The 18150-nt window shown below is 41.7% G+C and overlaps 1 non-coding gene across 1 annotated transcript; it reads right to left on the bottom strand.

Annotated features, from left to right (window-relative positions):
• Positions 1–17519: 17519 nt before the first annotated feature.
• LOC120280922 lies at positions 17520–17626 on the bottom strand. The gene has a single exon (XR_005542447.1). It is a non-coding gene; the product is annotated as a small nucleolar RNA R71 (small nucleolar RNA).
• Between the last annotated feature and the right edge of the window lie 524 nt (positions 17627–18150).

Here is an 18150-nt window from a genome sequence, read left to right as displayed (position 1 = left end):
ATATCCCGCAAGTGCACGGGTTTGTCGAAGTAATAATCCCGGGTGAGCGGGTATCGAATCCACAGGGAGTAGTGAATAAAAATACTTAATTCGATACTTAGCTATGTAAAAGATCAATGATAATGAGTGTGACAATGATTCAATTCTCAACAGTAAAAACAACAAGTAAGAGAGCAAAAGTAAAGAAGGGGGTAAGGCAATCGATAAAGATGGGGTACCCGGATAATGCTCCACCTAGGATAATTGTTTCAATTGCAAGAACCCTCTATTATGCTTCCTAATGAATGCAATGGTGAATCGTGGAAATCCTTAATTACATAGTCCCAAATCTAAGGTCAACTATGCCTAACCTCTCCAAAACCTTTGCTAATAGCCCTCAAAACCCTAGCCGAAGCCCTCTCTCAAGTTGGGGAAAAGATGGTGAAAAGAATACCAAAATCAGGGCTGATTCGGCTTTAAATAGGGCTGGAATCGGGCGACTACACGGGCGTGGATGCTTCACGCGCTCGTGCCGAATTTACACACGGGCGTGGATAATTTCCACACGCCCGTGTGGATTCTCTGTTTCTCTGGTTTCTCGGCCGGCTGTGAGCAGTGCTGCTACAGTATATGCTACAATGCTCTACTACAGTATTCGATCTGAATAGCTTCCCAATTCCATACTTTCATTGGGGTAACGCAAACTGGCACACGTTCACGTCGTGGATCACTTGCTTCTTCAATGGTGTACACGTTGGTGGAGCTCTTGTTCTATGTGCATAAGTCGGAATGCTCGAATGTGACTGCCTTTGTGCCCCTCCAGATGGATGTGCCCACTCGAATACGAGGAGGTTGGCACACACTCTAGCATCTCACACCTGACCTATGACTTCGCGTTTGAACCTTAGCAAGATTTCCTCCACAATTGGTGTATTATAATCAACATTGGCCTATTCCCTTCATAGTTGGCCAAACAACCCTACCTGCATAAAAGTAACATAAAAACACACATATTACTGTAAAAACCCGAGAAAAGTAATGCTCAACATAAGGAATGAACGCTTCGCATTCGTATCGCACAAGCACTTATCAGAGCTCTAGGGATTCCAAGTGATAAATCTCTTCCTAATTATAAACCTAACCCTTTGGTCCAGGTGGAAGGTCCCTAACCACAATTGAGCCCTAGATACTAAGATCACCTCAACGCTTCACTCCGTTGCACGCGCAACTAAGCCCCAGTGGAAGTTCATCCATTAGACCACTCACTCTATTATCGCCGCAACTCGAGGAATGGAGGTAGAATCTATCACGCCGGAGGGGAAAGGGGATGCTCCTGTACCTCTCGACTCACCCTCTCAACCCTCTCCAACCTAGCTTTGTCTAACGCCCGTGGTGTGTCACTCACTCACAAGGTTACCAACAAGAACTATCAACACTAGTGTCACTCTAGGGCAAATGTTCATACAATAAAGCATTCAAGGTTGGAACTCACAATGAACATCAATTTATTGAAAGCATAATAAAGAGGTTCAAAGAAACAAATACATCCTAGGGTTCATAATACCCAAGTACCCATTAGGGGTTTAGCTCTCCATGGAGCTAAGTACAATCAAAGAAATATAATGTAAAAGCAATGAATCCATAAAGAAACCCCTTCGATAGTCATGTTGATGGTCTTGTTGAAAGTCCTCTACTCGTCGCCCAAGGATTCCCTCATCCGGTATAGGATACGCCTCGACGGAAGCTCCCCTACCAACCTTCTTCCTAAGGAATGACGATGTCGGAGCCGTAGAACCTCTCCAAAACCTTGCCCAATACCCCTCAAAACCCTAGCTGAAGCCCTCTCTCAAGTTGGTGAAAAGATGGAGAAAAGAATATACCAAAATTAGGGCTGATTGGGCTTTTAAATAGTGCTGGAATCGGGCGACTACACGGGCGTGGATAATTTCCACGCCCGTGTGGATTCTCTGTTTCTCTGGTTTCTCGGCCGGCTATGAGCGGTGCTGCTACAATATATTCTACAATGTTGCTACAATGCTCTGCTATAGTATTCGACCTGAATAGCTTCCCAATTCCATACTTTCATCGGGATAATGCAGACGGGCACACGTTCACGTCGTGGATCACTTGCTTCTTCAATGGTGTATACGTTGGTGGATCTCTTGTTTTATGTGCATAAGTCGGAATGCTCGAATGTGACTACCTTTGTGCCCCTCCAGATGGTTGTGCCCACTCGAATACGAGGAGGTTGGCACACACTCTAGTATCTCACACCTGACCTATGTCTTCGCGTTTGAACCTTAGCAAGATTTCCTCCAAAATTGGTGCATTATGATCCACATTGGCCTATTTCCTTCATACTCGGCCTCACAACCCTACCTGCATAAAAGCAACATAAAAACACACATATTAGTGTAAAACCCGAGAAAAGTAATGCTCAACATAAGGAATAGACGCTTCGCATTCGTATCGCACAAGCACTTATCAGTTACTGTGTTTAAAGATCATTCAGCACTTTGTTATCTGATGAGCAAGACCAATGCAAAACTAAGGTTAATTGATTGCTCGCCCGCAAGTGTATGAGATTGCCAAGTAATACCCTTTGAGTGACACAGGGGTCGTATTCCACGGGGCTAAGGAGCTCCTATTACTCCTCCATCACCTATTATCTAACTTTACAATCTAAGTATCTTTTACTACTCTAATAAGTGCAATAATATAAACAACTTGCAAGAATAAACAATATAGTCAACCCAGGAGACCATAAAGAGCAACAATGAGATATAGAGGCCTAGGGGTGAGGATCCCCTTGAGGGGTCATTATGATATATGGATGCATAGTAAAAGCAAGGCAGGAGTGATTTATACCGAAGGATCTGAAGATTAGTCCAATCCTAATTTCTCGGTGATTGAACCCTAATCGCATATGAATGTCAATAGAGATCTCTCCTTAATCTCATTCCTACTATCCATTAAGTGTAGGGAAATCCCGCAATAAGGACACACTTACCCTAAGTCTATCCTTAAGGTTTGTAGTGGCTACTGACATCCTAAGTCGATCCAGGAATAACCCTTCTAGTGCATTAATGATCTAGTACATGCGAGTAGGTCACATCTACATGTACAACACAACAAAGAACTAAGGATCTCTCCATTTTATAGTTCTAGACATGAAGAACAATGAGCCAAGACATAAATCAACCCAATGCATTTCAAATAAAACTATAGCATCCAAAATACATGATAAACCCCCAACGTTCACCTACATCTGGTGGCCTTGGGGGTCTAGTGTGCCATCATACAAACAAGTATAACAAACTAAATAAAAATAAGAAACAAATGCATAAGTGGCACTGCCTAGTCTGAATGATGATAAAGAATTGCAATACCGGACGAATGACGCTTCCTCAAGCCCAATGAATGCCAAATTCTCCTCCTCCCTTGATGATGAAGCTTTCCTTTTGAAGTTCAAGCCCATGATCACCTCGAAGCCTCAAGCAAAGCTCTCTAATGATGTCTTCGTTCTCCTCCTTCTTCATCCCTAGTGTTGGCTGCCAAAAATGTTTTCAAGACTCCAAATGCTCCCCTCCCCGTATGGAGGTCGTATGTGGCTGAAAATGAGACTCAAAACTCTCCCAAAAGCCATCCATATCGGGTCAATGAGGGGGTCTATGATGGGGTCTATAAGAGGGTCAATGATGGCCTCATTGAGGTAGTATGAACCAAGAAAAAATCAATCCCGCGGTTAATCATGGCCTCATTGAGGCAGTATGCCTTCAAACAAATACTTCTCTTCTCTAGCTACAGTGTTCATCCCAGAGTCAATCCTGGGCATCATTGAGGCCGTATGGCCTGGATCAATTCCTGCCTCGAAATTCATCCAGGTGCTACAGTAGTTGCTACAGTATTTTTGTTACAATGTCACTGTTACAGTACTCCAGCTACAGTAATATGCTACAATATATATATATATATATACTACAGTACCATGACCTCGTTGTCTTCCATGGCGTTTTCATGCCCTGCGAAGCAAATAATACATGATTAAGCATAAAATGGGCATTAATCCTTATAAATGTACATGCTGACAATAACAAATACATTAACTAAAATATGTACATTTAGACACTTATCAACTATCACCACACCTAACCTGTTGCTTGTCCCTAAGCAAACAAATCATGAAAAACAAAAATTAATGATAAGTGGCTAAATGTATCACCTCCAGCTCAAATAAATATAAGAATCTACAAGCACTATAAAATGATTTACATATAATGAGTTACAAATAGTAAGCACAACAGAAAGATCCTGTCTCACCTCTTATATGTTTGTGCCATGTGTGTGAACCTTGTATCTCATTCGCCCTGATATGATCCAGCCTACTAACTTCGATCAGTACAGCTCTAGATGCTAATCACTCCACAAACAAAAAATACTAAGTCTTAGAGTGCTAAGTGCTACTTCAATGAATAGGTAAGATCCTCCTAATTCATGAACTTGAAATAACTCCCATTTTTCTTCTTAGAACCTCTAGTAGGCAGTCAACAAGATCAGTAGGCTTATTATTACTATTTTTATTTTATTTTTTTAAATTTAAATTTTTTTAGTCTGACTAATGTAGACTACACAAAAAAATCTTTCTAGAGGATGCAAATGCTGGTTAGGCACAAGAGCCACCCAACTACTCAATTACAGTCTATATAGATGCATTCATGATTCATTAGCAGAGGAATACTAACATAGACTCATTTTTTTTTTCATTCACCCTAGATCATATCTTTAGACTACTCTACATTCCACAAAACTAGGGCTAGCTCAACAAGACTTAGAAATTCTTAAGAGTTCATTGAAAGATAGAACTTAATGTGCTAAGGCCAAGTACTCAAAGTTGTGTGTTAAGCATACAAGAGAGTTAGAGTAGTTATATTGGCTATTCCCAGGGCATTAACAAAAATTTAGTGCACAAGAAAATACTATAGGTGAAACAGGATTCAATAGAGCACAAAAACCATGTAACTCACATCAATCATTAAACCATGCTAGAAGAGTCTTACAATAATGAACAAGCCATCATAGGTAATAATAGCATGCAAATAATGACCGTAATACATGAAATACACCCATCCCCACACCTAGTGTTGTACATTGCCCCCAATGTACACTAACCATGAAAAGCACTGTAATATATACATTGAAAACAATGTAGGAGGGTGAAAACAAACCTTCCCAGTTAATCTTATGGACACGGTGAGATACGACTCGAACAAAAGGTGTTGCGAGCTTTTCATGTCGGGTCTGGCTTCCATGAAATGTGGAGAGGCGTACCAAGCTTCCTTAATGCCCTACAAGGCATAAAGGGCCATCATCATCCCAAACAAAATTTAAGACTGCAAAAATATAAATACTAGGATGTAGTCAAATACACAAACTAGATAAAATAAATAAGGTCTTACACAAGGTCGATAGGGCATCCTCTCCCTAACTTATTAAAATCAAAAAACACACATGCAAGAAAAGTAAAGCAAAGAAACAAGCTATAGAAATAAAAACAAGTGTCCATGCTCAAAAATGAAAAAGATAATCAAAAGGTGCGGTAGATGGCGGGGCAATGGAGCAGGAAGCAGTAGTGGCCTATGAGGATGATGTAGGGTCCTGCAGAGATGGATCATAGACGAATGAAAGCTTCAGCTATAAGGTGCCCAAGATGGATGGGATACTACTTAATAATACCACACATGGTGAATAAGTCGGACTGTGTAACCACCCAAGTGCTCTACTTCCGACCCCTAGTAGAATGTGAAATGAGAGCATGAATGTATTTGTGTACTGGGTTCACCAAACAAGTAGCCATCTGCATATTTTTAGTGTCACTAGGTGCTAAGGAATTCCAATATTGGTTCGCAATCATGCCTAGTGGATAATCAATGCTGGGTTGATTAAGCAGCGGCATGCTAAAGAAATCATCGTCATAAATCCCCAAGTACTTTGCAAATTCCATGTGGTTCATTTCATGAGTTCTTCTAAAATGTTGGAATTGCATGGCACCTTGTCTTCGAGTAAAAACACTCCTTTCATCTTGCTTCATCTCAAATGTGCTCAACACCTCCAATGTAAGTAAGTTAGCGAAAAGTGGGGTCGTCAATTGAAAACAATTTCACCCAACCATTATGAGCTAATAAGTCATTCACTTGTTCATCCCACCCGAGTTCTCCTAGAATACTCCATTCAATGTGATGAAAGGTACCACAAGGTTTGGTCTTTAAATTTTCATATTGAGCTTTGTGAAGAGCACTAGAGAAAAGGGGTTCTTCGGGGGTGTGAGAATCATTCCTTGGTCGTTTAGAAGCGGGTTTCTTAACATGCGGCATTACTACATCAATATTAAACCATATAAGACTTAAAGGAATCCTAGAGAATGTAAGTTATGGCATGAAAATGGGTAAAACGTTGATAAAAATAATAGAATAGGATCCATACGGGCATATTGGGGCCGTATGGATACTATTCAAATTGCAAGTGGTTCCCACCATCATGAAATTCGAAACATTTGTACATAATTTCAAGGAAATTCATAACCATGATGCTCATACCACACAATACAAGCTAAAAGCTTGAAACAATCAACAAATAGGCTCAAGAAAGCAAGAAGAAATGGAGAAAGTAAAGTTAAGCTATAAAGTATCTTACTAACAAAAGCTTAAGACAACTTGAGTGGAGCTTGGAGAAAACCACTAGATCTACTTCTCAGAGAGATTAGGAGGTGAATTAGAACAAGAAATGATGAGAACCAGCCATGGTTTGATGTATAATGAAGGTTAGAGTTCGGTTGGGGAAGAATGAGAATGAGGAAAGAGAAAAGGTGACAAGATTCCTAGGTAAACTCAACCTCATTCTTCTTCTCGGTTTAGGGCAGATTGCCTTAATGAGGTCCTCGTTGAGCCCGTGTACTCTAGTGTTTTTTCTTTGAATAGGGCAGTGATAAGTGTCTAAATGTACGTATTGCAGTATATGTATTTGTTGCTTCTAGCATGTATTTTTGTAAGAATTGATGCCCGTTTTGTGCTTAATCATGTGTTATTTGCTTTGTAGGGCACGGAAATGCCACAGAGGACACGAGGGTACAATTTGGGCAAAAAAGAGAAGAAAACCAGGTCATAGTACTGTAGCTATTGAAGAAGATGATTTGCTTGAAGGCATACTGGCTCAATGAGGTGCTCATCGAGCCAGTATAGAGACTATTATGAGAGCTTTTTATGTACTTTGCCTACCCCAAACGCCCTCAATGAGCTCCTCATTGAACCGGTATACCACCTCAATGAGATCTTCATTTAGCTGGTACACCACCCATGTAGAGGCCAATTTTTGAGAGATGTTGGGGGGTATATGAGAATATCTTGAAGCCCATTTGAGGGACTTTTTGGAGGACTCTTGGCAGCCATTACTTGGGAGAGAAAAGGAGAATGGAGACATCATTCTTGGGAGTGTTTTGGCTTGAGGCTTGGAGAGATCAAGAGCTTGAACTTCAGGGAGAGGGCTTCGTCATCAAAGGAGGAGGAACATTTGGCCTTCCTTGGGTTAGAGGAATCATCATTCGGACGTCATTCTCCATCTTCATCATCATTCGGACTGATAAGTGCTTGAGTAGACATATTTTTATATATGTTTTACATGCATTAAGCATCATTTTTACCGTGGCTTATGTCTCATATTGTGTATTTGGTGTTCTTTTATGCATATAGGTTGTGAATTCCTTGAAGAGTAAAAAGGAAGCAAAGATAGGCTATAAATACACAATGTTGGGAGTTCTTGTTCAATTCAAGGACCAAGACACGAGAAGAGTTCATGAATGTGGAGATGCGTGCCAACTTCCAAGAGGATTCAAGTCAATTCACTAGTTGGAAGGGCACAAAGGCAGCCACATCATCATGTTGCTTCTCTTTGTGAAGATTGCAAGACCTCTCAAAGATACGTCTGATAAGTCTTTCTCTTAGTGGCCGCTTTGGAAAGGGCTACCTTAGAGGATGTGTGAAGCTACTACCCTTTTTGAATTTTTGTTACCTTTTGTAGATAAATAAGTCATTTGTACGTAGAACTTTGAGGAGTATACTTTGGATTGTTTTGAGTGAGTTCGCACACTTACACGATTTCGGGTTTCTTGTCCTTTTTGATTCAAGTTTTTAGCTAGAGCATTGATTTTTCGTATTTAGTCTTGAAATTTCTCATACTTGTAGAATGCACTCTTTATATGCTTTGGTGAACCTAAGGCCAAGCACTTCCAATGTTTCCTTCATCAATGCAGATAATGTTTTAATCTTTATTCGAGGACAAGCAAAAGCTTAAGTGTGGGGGAGTTTGATAAGTGCTTGTGCGATAAGAATGTGAAGCGCTCTTTCCTTGTCTTGAGCATTACTTTTCTCTGGTTTTAACGCTAATACGGGTGTGTTTATGTTACTTTCATGCAGGTAGGGTTGTGAGGCCGATTATGAGAGAAAGAAGCCAATGTGGGTCGTAATGCACTAATTTGGAGAAAATCTTGCTAAGGTTCAAACGCGAAGACATAGGTCGGGTTCTAGATGCAGGAATATGTGCCAACCTCCTCGTACTCGAGTTAACACAACTATTTGGAGGACACAAGGACAGTCACATTCAAGCATTCGGACTTATGCATTTAGAACAAGATCTCCGCCAACATGTCCTTTATTAAAGAAGCAAAGTGCGACGTAAATGTGTGCTCGTTTGTGTTACCTCGATGAAAGTATGGATTCGGGAGTATTTTAGGCCGGCACTGTTGACAAGGTCCCCTTGCGTATATCTCGCAAGTGCACGGGATTGTCGAAGTAATAATCCCGGATGAGCGGATATCGAATCCACAGGGAGTAGGGAATAAAAACACTTAATTCCCTTCTTAGCTATTTGAAAGATCAATAGTGATAAGTGTGAGAATGATTCAATTCTCAAAGGTAAAAATCAACAAGTAAGAGAGCACGAGTAAAGAAGAAGGTAAGGCAATCGATAAAGATGGGGTACTCGGATAATGCTCCGCCTAGGACGATCACTTCAAGTGCAAGAACCCTCTATTATGCTTCCTAATCAATGCAATAGTGAGTCGTAGAAATCCTTTATTACATAGTCCCAAATCTAAGGTCAACTATGCCTAACTCTATACATGTCTCGGAGGAGAAATCGAACAATCTCAACACCTCGCACTCGTGACAGAGTTGCAATGAGCTCTAGGGATTCCAAGTGATAAATCTCTTCCTAATTATATACCTAACCCTTTGGTCCGGTGGAAGGTCCCCTAACCCCGATTAAGCCCTAGATACTAAGATCACCTCAACGCTTCACTCCGTTGCACTCGCAACTAAGCCCCAGCGGAGGGTCATCCCTTAGGTCATTCAATCTATTATGGCCGCAAATAACTCGAGGAACGGAGGTAGAATCTATCACGTCGGAGGGAAAGGGATGCTCCCTGCACTCTCTCGACTCACCCTCTCAACCCTCTCTAACCTAGCTTTGTCTAACACTCGTGGTGTGTCACTCACTCACAAGGTTACCAACAAGAACTCTCAACCCTAGTGTCACTGTCGGGGAAATGTTCATACAATCAAGCATTCAAGGTTGGAACTCACAATAAACATCAATTACTTGAAAGCATAATAAAGAGATTCAATGAAACGAATACATCATAGGGTTCACAAATACCCAAGTACCCACTAGGGGTTTAGCTCTCCATGGAGCTGAGTACAATCAAAGAAATAGAGTGTAAAAGTAATGAATCCAAAGAAAACCCCCTCGATGGTCGTATCAATGGTCTTGTGGAGAGTCCTCTACACGTCGTCCAAGGATTCCCTCATCCAGTATAGGATACGCCTCGACAGAAGCTCCCCTACCAACCTTTTTCCTAAGGAATGACGATTTCAGAGCCGTAGAACCTCTCCAAAACCCTGGCCAATACCCCTCAAAACCCTAGCCGAAGCCCTCTCTCAAGTTGGGGAAAAGATGGAGAAGAGAATGCTGACATCGGGGATGAATCTGCTTTAAATAGGGATAGAGTCGGGCGACTACACGGGCCTGTGGATTTTTCACACGCCCATGTGGAATTTCCACACGGGCGTGGATAATTTCCACACTCCTGTGTGGATTCTCTAAATTCCTATTTTCTCAGCCGGCTATGAATAGTGCTACTACAGTACCTTACTACAGTGCTCTGCTGCAGTTCCGATCTGAATAGCTTCCCGAATCCATACTTTCATCGGGGTAACGCAAACGGGCACACGTTCCCGTTGTGGATCACTTGCTTCTTCAATGATAGACAAGTTGGTGGAGCTCTTGTTCTATGTGCATAAGTCGGCATGCTCGAGTGTGACTGCCCTTGTGCCCCTCCAAATGGATGTGCCAACTAAAATACGAGGAGGTGGGCACACACTCTAGCATCTCACACCCGACCTATGTCTTTGCGTTTGAACCTTATCAAGATTTCCTCCAAAATCTGTGTATTACGATCCACATTGGGTTCTTTCCTTCATACTCGGCCTCACAACCCCACCTACACGAAAGTAACATAAAAACACACACATATTAGTGTAAAAACCCAATAAAAGTAATGCTCAACATAAGGAATGAACGCTTCGCATTCATATCGCACAAGCACTTATCAAACTACCCCACACTTAAACATTCTGTGCATAGGTGAAGGAAATATTGGAAGTGCTTGGCCTTAGGTTCACCAAGGTGTACAAAGAGAGCATTCTACAAGTAAGGGAAATTTCAACATTAAATACAAAAAATCAAAGCTCTAGCTAAAAACTTGAATAGAAAAGGACAACAAACCCGAAATCGTGTACGTGTGTGAACTCACTCAAAACAACCCAAGGTATACTCCTCAAAGTTCTAAGTACAAGGGACTTATTTATCTACAAAAGTGACAACAATTTCAAAGATGGTAGTAGCTTCACACATCCTCTAAGGTAGCCCTTTCCAAAGCGGCCGCTAAGGTGGCTTTCACACTTTCGAGGTGGTAGCTCTTTCTACCAGAGTGGTAGCTTTCACTCATCCTATGAGATAGCTCTTTCTCTCATTAGGGCATAGCTAGTATCCGACTTATGTGAGTAGCTTCATACTTCATAGGTGGTAGCTCTCTCCATCCAAGAAGCATGAATAAACAATAAAACTATTTTGTTCCTTCTTTTCATTTTTTTTTCAGAATTTAACACAAGAAACAACTATAACTAATCCCTTTAACATCGAACATGAGTTTCCAATAGAGTTTAAAGAATGAGTAGTGCACTAAGTGTAAATCGGGTAAAAATTCCTAGAAATTCAAGCAAGAACTAGAGCATGAAAATATTCAATGTTAAAAATTCTCATAAACTCAAGAATACAATCATTGCAACTAAGGTGAACCGCCATTAGCTATGTGAGCATGTATATCAATCAAGAACAATAAAAAAGATGTGTGCACTATGAAACTCCGCCTCCCCCCACACACACACACACTTAAGTTGTACATTGTCCCCAATGTACACATGCAAGCTCACTCATAATGTATATCAATAAAGAATATATGTGGGAGACGCAATCAAAACAATACTCCCCTGACTCCAAGTGTTGCGTTTGATGAAGCTAAATCCTTGTGAGTAATGTTCCGACGGGTTATGAGGCTCACACGGGCAAGTGCCGAAGCACCTTGGCCGTGCCCATGACAGAGTCTCAATTCCCATGATGACAGGACAATCTGCACTCATACATGAGGGGGTTCAGCGAACCTCAATAAAACAAAAATAACTCGAGTATATATAAAAGATAGACAATGAATACAACTCGAGATAATAAAATGAAAATGACTAAAAAGGAGAGTCCTTTCTGAGTATACAAGTCTAAAATAAAACACAGAAAATAAAATGCGATAAATAAGAACAATAAAATGCGATAAATAAGAACAAAGAAGGTAAAGATGCCTCAAGTGTCGGTGTCAATAGCTAGTACATCTGATTCCGCTGCTGGTGAAGATGACGCTGGTGCTGCAAAATAAATGAAGATTGGCAAAGAAAAGAGAAAGAGAAGCTTACCGACAAAATGAGAATAAAAACTAGAAAACAGCCGGAAAACTCAATTAACAACCCTCTAAAACGATGGTGAGAGGTCAGCAGAGAGCAAGGATGTGTTCTCAAACGTTTGAGAGTGAAAAGATGAAGAAAACCGAAAAGATTTTAAAGAAAACCTGCAGTTCTAGCATTTCTGTACATCCACACGGGCGTGTGGAAATTACCCACGCCCATGTTCCAGACCTACAGGGGCAGACGCACACCCTGTGGACTCTCCATGCAACCAAGAAAATTCTCTAAGACCCACGCCCGTGCAAAAATTCCACACGGGCATGGATATTCACAGGCCCAACTCACAGGGGCAAACGCACGCCCCTGTGTCTTCTCGGGATGGAGAGAGCTCCTCTGCAGAGATTCGCACGGGCATGCAGAAATTACCCACGCCCGTGCACTTGTGACAAGATCGCCCATAGGGGCGAGTTCACAACCCTGTGTGCTCTCGGGATAATCGGCCAAACTCTGCAGGAATTCACACGCCCCTGCAGAAATCACCCACAGGCGTGTGATATTCGCATGGTCGTTCACAGGGGCAGCCGTACGCCCCTGTACCTTCTCTGGATGAGCTCACAATACAAATCCACGGCGTGCGAAAATTCCACATGCCTGTGCGTTTTCTCTGGATGCCTTAGAAAATTCTACAAGCTCTGTAGAAAATTTCTAAACATGTTTACACACTCAGAGCCTGCCCTAATATGCAAGTTTTACCAGTGAAAAACATGAGAAATAGCTCAAACGACCAAAACTTCACCAAAACACATGAAAGCACAAGATAACACCAACGGTGCACAAGAAAAGCATAGCAATGGCATATAAGAATCAAAACACCAACACTCATGCTCTTATTCATGCAAGCACTAAACTAGACACTAGAAAACAGTAGATACTTGGGTTGCCTCCCAAGAAGCTCTTGTTTTACGTCACCAAGCTTGATGTACCTCTTCTATACCTTATGGAGGCTTGAAAAGAGTATGTTCCTCCCGACTAGACATTGCATAGCTACTTCCCTTAAACCAAAAATTTGCTTGCCGGGGTGGAATATTTGTTGGAGAGTCCAACCATCTTACCTTTGGCCTCCAAGGAAACAATTTGGGCTGGGAATTGTCCAAGCTTAGCACAGGTGGGTCATTGGATGGCTTCAATTACCTACCCACATCTTCTTCCAATCCCAAAATCTCTTTCTTGCAATTTATGAATTGATCAATCCCAAAGAGAGATGCGTGTTAAATTACCTTAGGAGTTTCTTATATTTCAATTTCAACTTGGAAGCAATCTGTCTTCGCCAACTCTCCTTGCACCATTTCTTGCTCACAAACATACTGTCCACTCAAACAATCATCACATTGAATGAACGGTTCTTCATGTATCCTCTCAATCTCGACAACATCATACTCGTTCTGCCCCACTTCTTCATTGTCATTCACTACCACATCTTCTCTATAAGGAACTTGACTTGCTTGCTCAAATACTTGTTGTTCCTTGGAGAGTGTGTCCAGTATCCCTCCTAATCGATGCTCAAGGTTTTTATAGGAGGCTTCATGATATCTTCGTGTGGTCTCCATATTTTTGACGCAGATATCGGATGCTTCAATAAAGTTAGGTAATACTCTTTGTAATTGAAGTGCATCCTCGCCGAGTATCTCACCCCTTTGACATTCCTCTTGAGGTGCCTCCCAATGTTGTTCACCATTATTCCATAATAAGTTTGGGTAGCCCACTTTAATTGGATGATATGCATTGTAACATGGAATGTTTTGTTGTCGTGAAGTAACAATTCTATCAACCTTTTTACTGAGAGCTTCGACCTGAAAATATAGAGCAACGACTGGGTCAATCATCATTTAAAATCCTTGCAAGAAAAAGTAAAACATAACAAAAGAAAACAAATGAGAATGATGGAAGAATAAGAAAGTGTGAAATAGAATGAATGATAAATAGCTAAGAAAACAAAGTGCAAAGTATCTCTAAACGCCTACTCCCCGGCAACGGCGCCAAAAACTTGACAAGGTCCCATTGCTTATATCCCGCAAGTGCATCGGTTTGTCGAAGTAATAATCCCGGATGAGCGGGTATCGAATCCACAGGGAGTAGGGAATAAAAACACTTAATTCTCTTCTTAGCTATATGAAAGATTAATAGTGATAAGTGTGAGAATGATTCAATTCTCAAAGGTAAAATCAACAAGAGAGCACGAGTAAAGGAGAAGGTAAGGCAATCGATAAAGATGGGATACTCGGATAATGCTCCGCCTAGGACGATCACTTCAAGTACAAGAACCCACAATTATGCTTCCTAATCAATGCAATAGTGAGTCGTGGAAATCCTTTATTACATAGTCCCAAATCTAAGGTCAACTATGCCTAACTCTATACATGTCCCGGAGGAGAAATCGAACAATCTAAACACCTCGCACTCGCAAAGAGTTGCAACGAGCTCTAGGGATTCCAAGTGATAAATCTCTTCCTAATTATAGACCTAACCCTTTGGTCCAGGTGGAAGGTCCCTAACCACGATTAAGCCCTAGATACTAAGATCACCTCAACGCTTCACTCCGTTGCACGTGCAACTAAGCCCTAGCGGAGGGTCATCCCTTAGACCATTCACTCTATTATGGCCACAAAGAACTCGAGGAATGGAGGTAGAATCTATCACGTCGGAGGGGAAAGGTGACGCTCCGGTACCTCTCGACTCACCCTCTCAACCCTCTCCAACCTAGCCTTGTCTAACACTCGTGGTGTGTCACTCACTCACAAGGTTACCAACAAGAACTCTCAACCCTAGTATCACTCTAGGGGAAATGTTCATACAATCAAGCATTCAAGGTTGGAACTCAGAATAAACATCAATTAATTGAAAGCATAATAAAGAGATTCAATAAAACGAATACATCCTAGGGTTCACAAATACCCAAGTACCCACTAGGGGTTTAGCCCTCCATGGAGCTAAGTACAATCAAAGACATAGAATGTAAAAGCCCGTGTGGATTCTCTGAATTCCTTTTTTCTCAGCCGGCTGTGAACAGTGCTGCTACAGCACCTTGCTACAGTATCCAATCTGAATAGCTTCCCGAATCTATACTTTCATCGGGGTAACGCAAACGGGTACACGTTCCCGTTGTGGATCACTTGCTTCTTCAATGATAGACAAGTTGATGGAGCTTTTGTTCTATGTGCATAAGTCTGCATGCTCGAGTGTGACTGCCCTTGTGCCCCTCCAAATGGATCTGCCAACTAAAATTCGAGGAGGTTCGCACACACTCTAGCATCTCACACCCGACCTATGTCTTCGCATTTGAACCTTAGCAAGATTTTCTCCAAAATCGGTGTATTACGATCCACATTGGCTTCTTTTCTTTATACTCGGCGTCACAAACCCACCTGCACGAAAGTAACATAAAAAACACACATATTAGTGTAAAAACCTGAGAAAAGTAATGCTCAACATAAGGAATGAACGCTTCGCGTTCATATCGCACAAGCACTTACCAACTGTAGCTGGGTATTGTAGAAAACATTGTAGCAAAATACTGCAGCAGCACTGTTTATAACCGGCCGAGAAAACTGGAACACAGAGAATCCACACGGGCATGTGGAAATTCCAAACGCCCGTGTGAAAAATCCACAGGGGCGACCACACGGGTATGTGGATCCCCGATTCCAACCCTTCAAAAGCCGATTTCAGCCTCGATTTCAGCATTTTTTTCTCCATCTTTCCCCAACTTGAGAGAGGGCGGCGGTGAGGGTTTTGAGAGGTATTGTCTAGGGCTTTGGAGAGGTTCTACGGCTCCAACATCACGCGCCATTTGGAAGAAGGTTAGTGGGAGAGTTTTCATCGGCACCGATCCAGCGAGGTGTATCCTAGGCCGGACAAAGGGACCCTTGTGACGAGTAGAGGACTCTCCACAAGACCATCACCATGACTAACGAGGGGTTTTTCTATGGATGCTTTATTTTTACATTCGATTTCATTGATTGTATCTAGCTCTATGGAGAGCTAAACCCCTAGTGGGTACTTGGGTAATTGTGAACCCTAGGATGTATTTGTTCCATTGAACCTCTTTATTATGCTTTCAATTAATTGATGTTTATTGTGAGTTCCAATCTTGGAGACTTGATTGTATGAATACTCCCCTAGAGTGACACTAGGGTTGAGAGTTCTTCTTGGTAACTCTTGTGAGTGAGTGACACACCATAAAAGTTAGACAAAGCTATATTGGAGAGGGTTGAGAGGGTGAGTCGAGAGGTAGCGGAGCGTCCCCTTTCCCCTTCGGTGTGATCTATCCTACCTCCACGTTCCAAGAGTTCTTTATGGCAATAGTAGAATGAATGGGCTAAGGGATGACCTTCCACTGGGGCTTAGTTACGAGTGTAACGGAGTGAAGCATTGAAGTGATTTTAGCACCTATGGCTTAATTGTGGGTAGGGATCTTCCACCTGGACCAAAGGGTTAGATCTATACATAGGAATAGGGTTTATCATTTGGAACCCCTATAGCTCATTGCAATTCTATGCGATTGCGAGGTTGAGAGATTATTCAATTCTCTCCTCTGGAACATATATAGAGTTAGGCATAGTTGACCTTAGATTTGGGATCATGTAATTAAGGATTTCCACGAGTTATTGTTATATCAATTAAGAAGTATTATAGAGGGTTCTTGCTCTTGAAACGATTGTCCTAGCCGGATCAATATCTTGGTAACCAATCTTTATTGATTGCCATACCTTCACCTTTACTTGTGCCCTTTATCTTGTTGTTTTTATTTTCATTATTTCATATTTTGTCACACTTATCACTATTCATCTTCCACATTAGTTAAGAACAACTTAAGTGTCTTTATTCCCTACTCTATGCGGATATGATACCCACTCATCTTGGATTATTACTTCGACACCCGTGCACTTGCGGTTTACACGCATATACGGACGTGTCATGTTTTTGGTGCCGTTTCCGGAGAGTAGGTATTTAGAGATACTTTGCACTTTGTTTTCTTAGCTATTCATTCATTCTATTTCATATCTTCTTTTCTATCATCGTTCTGATTTTGTTTATTTCTTTTGGTGCAGCTCCAGGTTTTGACCCGAGCGAACCCTTCCATACTGATTGAAGGAGACACAATCTAGCATTGTATGTCCCCCGATTATTGCTCATAACTTTGAGCTGAAGCCAACATTCATCCACATATTATAGCAATCCTCACAGGTCAATGGTTTAGCCGATAAGGATCCAAACAGTCATATAGGGAACTTTCTCGAGGTGTGTGATATGCTGAAGATAAACGGGGTGACGGATGATGCCATCAAGTTGAGAGCCTTCCCATTTTCCTTAAAGAGGAGAGCGAAGCAGTGGTTACACTCATTACCTAGAGCCTCGATTACTACATGGGAGGAGATAGTAGAAGCTTCTCTTGGCCGATATTTTCCTCCCAGAAAATTTGCAAAGCTTAGGAATGAGATCTCGTCCTTTGTACTATTGGAATTGGAGTCTCTATTTGAGACGTGGGAAAGGTTCAAGGAGCTCCTAAGAAAGTGTCCGCAACATGGATTCCCGGAGTGGATGATTGTTCAGAGCTTTTACAACAGTCTGAATCCAAGTACAAGGCAACTCTTGGATGGGGCAGCAGGAGGTACCTTAGGTAGCAAGACCCCGATGAGGCCCGTCAATTAATTAAAGAAATGGGGTTAAACAGCTACCAATGAAATGCTAGGGAGAAGAAAAAGGTGGCCGGTCTCCATGAGATATATGCAATGACCTCTTTGGCAGCTCAAGTGGAATCATTGAGTAAGAAGTTAGATCTCCTAACTTGAAATAGAGTGGCGGCCATGACTACTTGCACCGGGTATGGTGGAGGGTATGCTCCCTCCGATTGCTCGATCTCTATTAGTGATGCATCTTTAGTTGAGAATGTCAATTTTGTGGGTAATGGCATGAGGAATCAAGGAAACCCATACAGCAACACCTACAATCCGGGTTGAAAGAGTCATCCCAATTTCTCATGGAGCAACCAAGGTTAACAAAAGGCCATGGGGCTAGCGGGTTTTCAACAACAAGAGCAAGCCCCAAACATGGA

This window comes from Dioscorea cayenensis, chromosome 2 (genome assembly GCF_009730915.1).
Source record: "Dioscorea cayenensis subsp. rotundata cultivar TDr96_F1 chromosome 2, TDr96_F1_v2_PseudoChromosome.rev07_lg8_w22 25.fasta, whole genome shotgun sequence".
In the NCBI taxonomy this organism is placed as follows: domain Eukaryota; kingdom Viridiplantae; phylum Streptophyta; class Magnoliopsida; order Dioscoreales; family Dioscoreaceae; genus Dioscorea; species Dioscorea cayenensis.
Note: the sequence above shows the minus strand (reverse complement) of the source record. Positions and strands in the feature narration are given on the sequence as shown.